General features: G+C 39.5%; 2 non-coding genes across 2 annotated transcripts; both read right to left on the bottom strand.

Moving 5' to 3' along the window:
- Positions 1 to 445: 445 nt before the first annotated feature.
- On the bottom strand, positions 446 to 519 carry trnat-cgu. The gene has a single exon. It is a non-coding gene; the product is annotated as a tRNA-Thr (tRNA).
- Positions 520 to 1,294: 775 nt separating this feature from the next.
- On the bottom strand, positions 1,295 to 1,368 carry trnat-agu. The gene has a single exon. It is a non-coding gene; the product is annotated as a tRNA-Thr (tRNA).
- Between the last annotated feature and the right edge of the window lie 9,372 nt (positions 1,369 to 10,740).

Genomic DNA, 10,740 nt, shown 5'->3' with positions numbered 1-10,740 from the left:
TTGATCCCAAGAGCTGTTTACAAGACAGGCGCTTTAATCAGCTACGCCACATTACCTATACCATCTGAATTTGACGCTTTTTGGTCAAATTTTTAACTTTCAAAGCAAAACAAGACAACAGCAAGTCCTATATTTCACTTAAAAAAACATTCAAGGTGGTATTTTAGGTTTAGTGCCATGTCTTCATGTGCAGAAATGACTGCCAGTGAGAAGTTTAGGTGCAGCCGTAAAGCAAAGGCTTCAAACACATAAAGATACAATTAAGAGATCAAAAGTGTAATGGCTTTTTTTTTTTTTGGCATAACTTTTCATCTTAAACTCAAATTCCTCCTGATAAACTCAGAGACTTTGCTTTATGATGAAGGAAATGTGAATTTCTGGCTCCATTTCTTTTCCAGGCATTTCCTCTGATACAGTAACTCTGAACCCCTGAGATGACATATTCAGGTGCTGCTGGGATTTGAACCCAGGATCTCCTGTTTACGAGACAGGTGCTTTAACCAGCTAAGCCACAGCACCTGACTGGATATTTTAGATAAAAGACATGAATTTTGAAGCAAACTCACCTCATATCAATGCAAAATAACAAGATGTTAAGTGGTCCAAAAAAAAAAAAAAATGCTGGTCAGACTGGCCGCGTGAGTGCTGTGTGAGTGACGAGGAGGAGAAGATGGCAGCTGCCCTGTGCTTGGTTTTCGTGAGCTCGGATGTCCCGTGAACCGCAGAACAGGATATGTTAGATGCTTTGTCAGTACAATAATTCCCCAAATTAACAGAAAAAGTCACTGAATTTGTCGCTGGTGTTAACCACAGACTTTATTTAAGGTATTTTTCCTAAAACCCTAGAGAGGAAGCATGGCTTTCCTTGGCCTCCGGGAGAAAACGCCACTTTCTGTACACGGGGCGCCTGCTCCACCAACTGAGCCACCAGGTGCCCCAGATTTTTCAATATGATCTTTCAAAGGTTTTATTTGCTCGACAAAGCAATCTTTATAATGCAGTCTTGTAATTCAGAGGTGATATAGTAAGCTAAGCCACAGCACCTATAACACTGAGAAATTCTTATTGAGCTAAAATCTCCCCACATCAAAGCTGAACATCAGTGCAGCAAGCTGATATTTTAGATTAAGTGTCATGTTATGATAAGTGGAGAAGAAAATGATGCCTTTAGTGAGGAGTTTAGGAGCAACTTCAGTGTGAGGGTATAGACACCATAAGGTCTCACACGCGAACTGGGTAAATTTGGTCATTTTCAATATAATTTTCAATAAAGTGAGACTGTAATGATGCACTAAGGTGCTGCTGGGATTTGAACCCAGGATCTCCTGTTTACTAGACAGGTGCTTTAACCAGCTAAGCCACAGCACCTGTAAATCTGACCTGAAAAGGGTATTAAAAGAAGATTGATTATATATATATACTTATTTAATATTTTGTAATGACTTTGTCTCTCTTTTTAAGTCAATTTCCAGGCTATTTTCTTTTCACCTTCCCCCTTTTTGTAGTTTGTAGGACATCTCATGCCAAATTGATTTTTTTTCCCCCATGTTTTTGAAGGAAGGACTTAGATCTTGATATAGAAATCCTGTGATGATGCAGTTAGGTGATGCTGACATTTAAACCCAGGATCTCCTGTTTACACCAGCTAATGATAACAGGGAAGCACAGGCGGAAATCATATTGTTGATGAAACACTGCTCCATACCAGTTAGTCAGTCCAGGGAGAAAGCATGTACAGTGTATGGACCCTGCAGCTGGCCATCACTGATGTCATTAATTACACCTGTGTAAAAAAACCTGTGAAAAAAGCCTGTGAGGGAGACGCTCCTCTCTGGTCTCGCCAGATCAAAGCAACACCTGCATTACCTGCAGGTGCCAAAGAAAAAAAACCCTCTGCATATTTCATCACATGCACTCTCAAACTTTTCAAAAAGAGCACACATACAGGTTATGTTCATAAAAGTCCCTTTCAAAGGGTGTGGGAGTGAATGTTTGCAGCTCTGTCCTGCTCCACAGTGCTCAAAGCCCTACCTGTCAAAGATATGAGAAACTGTTTGAAAAACCTAACAGTAAAACAAATTTTAACCTTTATGTTGGTTTAATATGTTTTCAAAAGGATAATCTGACCATCATTGTTTCTCATATTTCCATAATAGTAAGGCCATGAGCAATTTTTAAATATAAGAATGCTTTCTCTTTGTCTGTGTTTCTCCTACGTGGATCATCATCATTAGGACGGTATTTTTTTTTTTTTTTTACCTGAGACCTGTTGAGTTTAGCCTCACTCTGTTAGCATGAGTGTTAATTCACAGCCACAGTGAAAAGAGTGTCTTGATCCTTAATTATGTCATGCATTTCTGGGTTAATTAAATAATTGGTCAATACCATGTGGTACGAAGTTGTCGACTGTGGACAGTTGTCCCACATCTCTCTTGCCAAAAGGTGGGTTTCCATTAACCCTAAAATTGCTTAAATTGAAATTGCCCAAAAAAAATAGGGCTATGGAAACACGTTAATTTAAAAAAAAAAAAAAACCTCCCATTCATCAGTCACATAATGAACACATTTATAGGTCACACAGTGCTATGGCTATGCTCTTGTTGCTCTTGTTAAGGATCAAAGCAATAGTTTGACAATTTGAGAAAAGCACTGTTTTGAAATCTTGCAAAAGTCGATATCAGTCTCATGTCTGTGCATTAAATTCCTTTAGCTGAAGTCAGGACAGAGTTAGCTTAGTAATTAAAAAATGCACCTCCAAAAGCTTTGTTGTATTCTGGCGACGTCTAAACTGCAGGAAATCGCTACATCTGGCCGTTGTTAGGCAATAAACAGCTAAAGCGCCTAACTCCCCACAACTCCAATATGTTATGGTCACTCACTGATTTATTAAACAGAGCAGTTATATGAATAAATGTATATATGGCCAATATTATGACAATAATGTTGAGAAACTACAATTATGAAGAGACAGAAATTAAACTGTGGTTTTCTATACGGCTATAAATTATTCAGACACATACACACACACACACATGTCTGGCCTGAGGCTTGAGGGACTCAGGTGAACCACTTAGCTTATTAACCCTCCAACACACACACATACACACACACACACACACACACACACACACACACACACACAGACCTTTAACAAGACAAAGGGAGGCTCCATCTTTTGACAGGCGAAGTGAGCAGGGTGTTGCACTCCATCTTTGTTCTGTCTCAAACCAGCGGAGCGTATAGCATCATGGGAAATGAGAGGGGGAGGGGCTTTCATGTCAGATTTCGCCTGTTAATTTAGTCAATCAATGTGCCACTTGTACCCAGGCACGGTTCGTCAATCTGTGCCCGAGTCCACTTAAAAAGCTTGTTGCGAGTACAGTTCATACAAACTCAGGTTGACATCAGGTATTTAAGAAAACTGACCCAAAACACAGAAGTGGATGAATATTTTACATTAGTAGCTGTCGGCGAGCTGTTGGCATTTCTCAAAGTCACCTCGCTGCCATGGTTTATGCACGCAGCATGCGGCAACCTTGGAAGGTCATTCTTCTTGCCATTTTATCCAAAATATATACTTTAGTAGTCTTCCTATCGACAACAGAGGTAGCCACCTAGGACGCTACCCAGAGAGGTGAAACACTCCTTGCTCTTGTCTTGTTCTCGGGAGTGGATGAAACCACTGACGAACTCTTTTTCTTTTTTCATGGAGTGAAAAAGCCACAAACTCATCTTCCCTGCTGAAGACACCATTTTGATATTGTACCGCGAATTTCCGCACTTACCAGAATAATAAACGTGTTGGACTCGGTGTGCGAGGTTTGTGTCCGTGACGTTTTTTGTTGGATTAAGGATCCAAAAAAAAAGCGTCTGAAAAAAATGGACTCAGTGTTCAAAGACCTTAAGGTGTAACGTTATAACTGCAACATTCTGAGGATGTTTTGTTGATGTAGAAAGGTGACAGATCATAGAACGTTCTTTCAGAAAACGTTCCTACAATGTTGCATAAGAACAAAGGAAGAACATTATCAAAGCAACATTCAGAACATGTTATTAAGGCCTGATATTACACTTTTTTTAAATGTAATTTGATATGTAAACAAAAACAAAAATCAAATCGTTCTGGAAACTAAAAGAAAATCTTCCGCTGAAAATGTTACTGAAAAATTGCATTGGTTGCATCGTACCATTCTCAGAAAGTTTTAAGAACCAAAAATTGCTAGCTGGGATGCCAGAGCAGTGTTTCCCAAACCTCTTCTGCATGTTTTGGATGTCTCCCTGCTCCATCACAGCTGATTCAAGTGATCAACTCGTTATGAACTCCTGAAGCTGCTTGATAACAAACTGATGGTTTAACTCAGCTGTGTAGCAGCAGGGAGAGATCCAAAACAAGCAGGACAAGTGGAAATGCTGTGCCAGAGCATTAATGGGTACGGTGGTGTGGAGTAAATGTGGAGAGCACATTTAAGGTATCCTTTTATGTTGTCTGTTTATGCTCCAGGATGCCGTTACGTTGACGTCAACAAATGCACATAGTGGGATGATGTTAATGTTTACACAACATGAGCACATGGCAACCAAGGCCGCCCGTCATGATGGTTAGGATTAGGCAACAAAGTCACGGACAGTTTAGGTTTAGGTTTAGGTAAAAGAGGCAAATGGTAGCTCAATTCTATTTTAATTTCAATTTTATTTTTAAAGCCCATTATCACAAATTACAATTTGCACCATATGACATTCCTCTGTCCTTGGACCTTCACAACTACAAAAGAAAAACTTGAAACCTTGGGAAGAGTGACTGAGCTCAAGAATGAGTACTAAAACCCGGAAATGAGTTCATATGGTACAAATTTCCGAATCCTAAGATAGCGAAGGAATAGCCAGACACTTGCTACTCTGCCTTACTCTGCCTCTGATTGGCTACAAACCCACTCCTCTTGTCTGAACCTGACCAACCCAACTAACAAAAGCAACGAGTACTAGCCACTTATAGCGAGAGTAAGGCAGGTCGTTCCCGCGTCGATCTGTGTCGGCCTAAGTCTATTTCTTGGAGGCAGTGCGTAAAAGTGCAAAACCACCTCAAATCAAACTCACAAAATCAGTATCAACAGAAAACAATCATTTGTTTTTGTTTTGCATTTCCTCCCCCAAAAAAGCATCAGTTTAATTAATGCGTGACTACTTTTCCTGTCTGTGTGATGCATCGGGTTTGTACTGCTGTAGCTGACGTGATTACAAAAAGACAAATGAAGGAGACAAGACGAGAGACAAAGTGTTCAGGGGGAGAAGAAAGACGAGGAGAGTGGAAGAGAAAAAGGAGGTTTTCACCTTGTTCTCCAAGAAGAAGAAGACAGATGAGAGGTGTGGGGGTGCTGCCTTAATGAGAGGACACACATACACACACACACACACACACACACACACACACACACACACTGACACAGCACAATTGCAACCAGCTGCTGCTGTTTATCCAGCCACAAGCAGTACAGCTGCGTCGTCACAGCAACGAGGCAAAGCTTGGGGGCTGCGGACGAAAGCAGCAATCACAAGGTCAACAGTGTGTGTGTGTGTGTGTGTGTGTGTGTGTGTGTGTGTGTGTGCGTGTGTGTGCAGGGATACTTATGAAGAGTGTGAAAAATGACCTCCTTCATGATTAACAAAAATAAAGGGAAAGTCGGTCCTAAAACTACAAAGTCACTATTTTTTTTAACAAAGCATTAACACTCCTCCTGATGTCAAAAACATTTTAAGAAATCCACCAAAACGGTTTGAACTTTGACTGAGTTTGCCTTTTTTTCGGCAGCTCTGTTTCTCTTGTGTGCACTTAAAGCCTGAGCTCAGCTATAGTTGTGTAAAAGCTTCTCAACCTTCAGAAAACAGCTGCTGTTTGTGTTCACTTGTTTAGTGTGAATTTCCTTCCGGAGTATAATCAATGAATTGACGCTTGTCCAAATATTTCCAGTAGCTCTGGTCAAACTTGTTGGAAAATATATTTGCGAGGATCTAAAACGTTGTTTTCCGGGACCACGTTTTTGATAACACATATCAAATCAGAGGCCCCATTCACTATATCCCATTTCATATCTGATATACGTCCATTAACACTAATCTACATACATGAATCTCCATTAGCGAGATAAGGGATCTAATTGCAGCTGTCTGTCTTAATGTCTGGTTCAGTCTCAGCGTTTCCAGCAGCTGTTTCCACCAAACAAGCTCTGACTAAAGCCGCCGTTCTCTACCTGCTCAGAGATCTAATCGCCAGAAAAGATGTTGGCATTGTGCGTTTCCATTAACCACTGATATATTACATTTGCATGTTATTATTCAGATGATAGACTTTATATTTCAACAATACCGTAACTCACTGCATTGTTGGAAAAGATCATGTTTTGGTGTAAAATACTATGTTTTCCAGAAGTACCAGTAATAAAACCATAAATAATGTGTTTCAAAATATCGGTTTACGACTATATTTCAGCTAGAGACGTGGTCTTCGTTACATTTCGTGTGTTTTTATAAACAAGCTGTCTGTGTGATACTGGTAAAGTTACAGTGTTTCTGAACGTACGTTAGCATTAGCTTCATATTGAATTGTTTATCTAACGTTAGCTGGCCCATTAGCTTCTACAGCCAGATAAAAGGTAGGCCTGTAAGCTAGCAGCTTAGCCTATTCACATTTGTCGCTTTAAAAGCTCACTGACATGTTGTCTGTGTTATTTTGAGAGTGCGACACTGGACCGAGAGCCGGGGCGTCGTGTGGACCAAACACCTGAGGACCGTGGCCTTTGCAGGAGGGTCGGTAGCCGACAGCAGACAGTCCCGTCATGTTGCATGACAGTGTGCGACCTTCACAAGTGGTCATAGGCTAATGCAGCTGGTCAGTTCATTACCGATTTCCAGATCCTCACGGACAATAGCACTATTTCTCGTAAATACTCTGAATGCTGTACTGTACTGTAAATAGACTGTTTTAGCTAGCTCTTATATCTCCAAAATGTTTTAAAATGTATGCAACTTTACTATTTTATAATTAAATTTGTTTTACAAAGTGACGTGTTTCTACTTAAATAAATCAATCGACACATTACAATATCATATTATCACAATACTTTTTGAACTACATTTAAACAATATGAATACCTACATTTGTATGTAACTGTTTGGTCACTTCAAAGGCATTTTTATCCACTCTGTAATAAGTCAATGCTAGCCACCCCTAGCAGTGAAAACAAGCTAACGTTAGCTCCACAGCAACATCACAGTAACACAACATACAACCTACAGCGTTACACTGCAATAATGTAGCTGTGAAGCAGAAATGAGGCTCGTTTGAGGTTCTTCCCGGTCCCGTTAGGTCTCACCACTTCGGAAAAGCCGCTCCGGTGTTCACCCTCATTTTATCTCGGGCTTACTAGTACACTGCTGGCGCTCTCGCTTTGACCACATCCGATCACAGAAAATGAAAAACTGGGCCGCAATGCAGAAAAGGCAGAAATGGGTGCATAAAAATTGGCAGAATGCAGAAAATTAAGTGTTTGATGCAAAGATTTTCTGGAAAAGCACCCAAAACCACCTGTTTCATGTGTCCCCCCAAATCCTGAAACACAACCCACATGTTGAATGAAGTAAACAGAACCAGATCGTCTGCAAACATGCAAGTCTGAGGTTCCCAAAGTGGACACTCTCCCCAATCTATGAATATCACAAAATCGGTGACAAGGGAAGACTGGCAGTCTTGATTGGTGGCAAAATTAAATTACTGTGTGATAAAATGTTTGGGGACACATGTGCTTTACTGACAGGAGCCCAAATTAAACATAATTTGTCTCTAGTTTTGAACAAAGACCAAAGAAAAGAAAGTTATGACATCTCAAGCACTACATCCAGATTTTTGTACATCCTTTTGTTTCATCACATGAAAGCTGTCATCATCTTCTTCCAAACATTTTAATTTTGTTATTGTTTACGAATCCGAGACTTCACCTGCGTTCACAGACACTAAAATAGAAGACGAAGGAGAATAGGGGGAGGCAGTGTTTGCTTCTGTGTTTGTAAAGTCGTCTCTCCCACTCATTTTCTTTTTCTTCCTCTTCTCTAATTTGGGAATGCAGGATGTGGTTTTCATAACAATGAGGAGTTATATTTCATTTCACTGCTGACTGAGGCACAAACACACTCATACAAACACACAGATACACACAAAAGTGACATGTGCATCTTTACATTCAGACAGCGCGCTCACACACAAGATGCAGGCACACATGAACAGCACTCACACTCACCATTGTGCGCACAATAATAAACACATGACTACAAACACACAAAGAACACATTCACTCACACAGAAACCTGCTCATTACAAATGCAGATGCACATACAAGTGTGTACTTTATGTGTATTCGATATTATGCAAATGTTCAACAGTGACTGAACACAAAGACGCACACATACAGACGAGGAGGAGGAAGATGGAGAATGAAGAAAATGGAAATGAGAAAGCTGCTGGATGAGTGACAGACGTTATTCAACTGCAGCTGAACTGTAGCTGGGATTCGACGCACTTTGAGGATATTTTTGTAATCGCTATGATCATGTGAAGCAATTACATTTGTTTGTCATCATTATTTAATTATAATTTTTACCTTGAAGACGTGACTTCGACTGAAGGGAAGATAAGTCTAAACCCCAAATTTATGGAGTGTTTATGTGCTCATTATTATTCTGCTCCGTGTATACATGACTGATAGTATCCAGGTTTTTCTGTGTCTGGGTTTCTTGCCATTTCATTTACTCAAGTTTAGTCAATTTTAACATTCTTGTACTTTACTTGAATAACTTTACTGTGTGCCGCCTGTACAACACTGCATTTTAAAGGGAAATATTGTTCTTTTTACTTATTTTACTAGTTACCTTTTATGTTCTCATATGATATAATGTGCTACTGTACTACTAATTTTCCCAGTAGTACAGAAAGTTTCCAGTTGTATACAAGTGTATGTGTACTTTTCACTGTAAATGAGCCAGGTCAGGGTGTGTGGATATTTGTGTGCTCAGATTTTTCTTTTTACATTTTCTCTATGTGTACAACTTAAATGTTTCTCATTAACATACATCTTTTCTTTGTATAAACATTTAAAATGTACATTGGCACATTAACTGTTATGTTACTCTGTAAAAAAAGAGCATGTGTAGAGTGTAGGACATTTGTGATATTTAAATATCCAAATATGGAGATACTTCATTAGTGGCATGAAAAATTAAGAGAACATCTGTTGGAGTTGGTCTCAATTGATATTAAAATGAAAGTGTGCTGTATTTGTGACCTCAGACTTTAAAAAATACTCCTTCAATACAAGTAAAAGTACTTTTTATAAATGTAACTATTATTTTATTTTATCTCACTGTGATGTAAATATAAAATGTAATATTTCTGTATTTTGGTTTGAGCTTCCGATGAATCGTTCCTGTGAGGTAAGAAGTTATAAAAAAAAGTTTCTTAACATAACCTGAATCAATAATATATTTCAATCCGGTATATTATTCATGTTTCTGCTCTCAGCAGTGATGAGTCACATGCAGGAGGGAAACTGAAGGAGGAGAAATAATTAAACACATCTATCTGTCTATGCAGGAAGCTTTTATTTTGTAACCAGAGAAAGATGCAGTAACATTATTTGACATTAGACTTCCCTGAGAGGGTTTTACAACAGAATGACGATGTGAAGTTTGAGGCTTCTCCTCCTCCTCCTCCTCCTCCTCCTCCTCCTCCATGTGGCTCATCTCCTGAGCTGAAATAGAATTGACTTCCTGATACAAGGTTAAATGAGTTTGATGTCAATTCTCTGCAGGGAGACGGAGAGGGAGGGAGCTAAAATGAATATGTTGACTGTTGGGTCGACATCATCATGCTGTCTGTGTGTGTGTGTGTGTGTGTGTGTGTGTGTGTGTGCGTGTGCGTGTGCGTGTGTGTGTGTGTTTTGCATCTTTAATTTGCAAACATCCAGGAGCCTTGAACAGTCAGATAACTTATGAGCTCAATTTTCAGTCTGAGGTTTGTGTCTGCAAAGCATCAAGTGAAAATCAAGTCAGACTGTTTGTGTCTGGAGCCGGCAACAGGTCAAAACCAATCGAATCCACAGAATAAATGTCGGTACTTTTCTGCAAATTTGTACATTTTTTATATGGTGGATGTCTCTCGGCACATGTGGTTAGGTGAGGGCACAAGACCCACCTGATTATGGTTAGAAAAAGATTATGTTTTGGCTTAACATATTTGCTTTTTGTGGCACTATCCCAGTGGGAAATGCAGCGATGTCTCCATAAAAAACAATCACATCTTGTGACAATATCCTGGCAGAAAACGCAGCAATATCGTGGTTGAAAAGAATCTCTTTTTATAGCAGTAACCCAGCGGGAAACACAATGTCTCAGTAAAAATCACAGAAGTGGTTGGAAAAATATCATGTTTTGGTGAAGAATATCTGCTTTTGCTGGTATAATCCCAGAAGGAAACGCAGCAATATCGTGGTGAAAACAATCACTTTTTGTGGCACTATCCAAGCAGGAAACAAAGCGATGTCTCAGTAAAAACCAACCACTCATTGTGGCACTATCTTGGCAGAAAAAGCAGCACATTTCTAAAAAAAAAACCCAACAACAAATAAACAATAAACTTTTGTGGCACTGCCAGCAAGAAACGCAACAATGTCTCAGGAAAAAACAACTGTTATAAGC

The sequence above is a fragment of the Plectropomus leopardus genome, chromosome 14 (assembly GCF_008729295.1).
Source record: "Plectropomus leopardus isolate mb chromosome 14, YSFRI_Pleo_2.0, whole genome shotgun sequence".
NCBI lineage: Eukaryota > Metazoa > Chordata > Actinopteri > Perciformes > Serranidae > Plectropomus > Plectropomus leopardus.
This window is presented reverse-complemented; position numbering and strand designations above follow the sequence as displayed.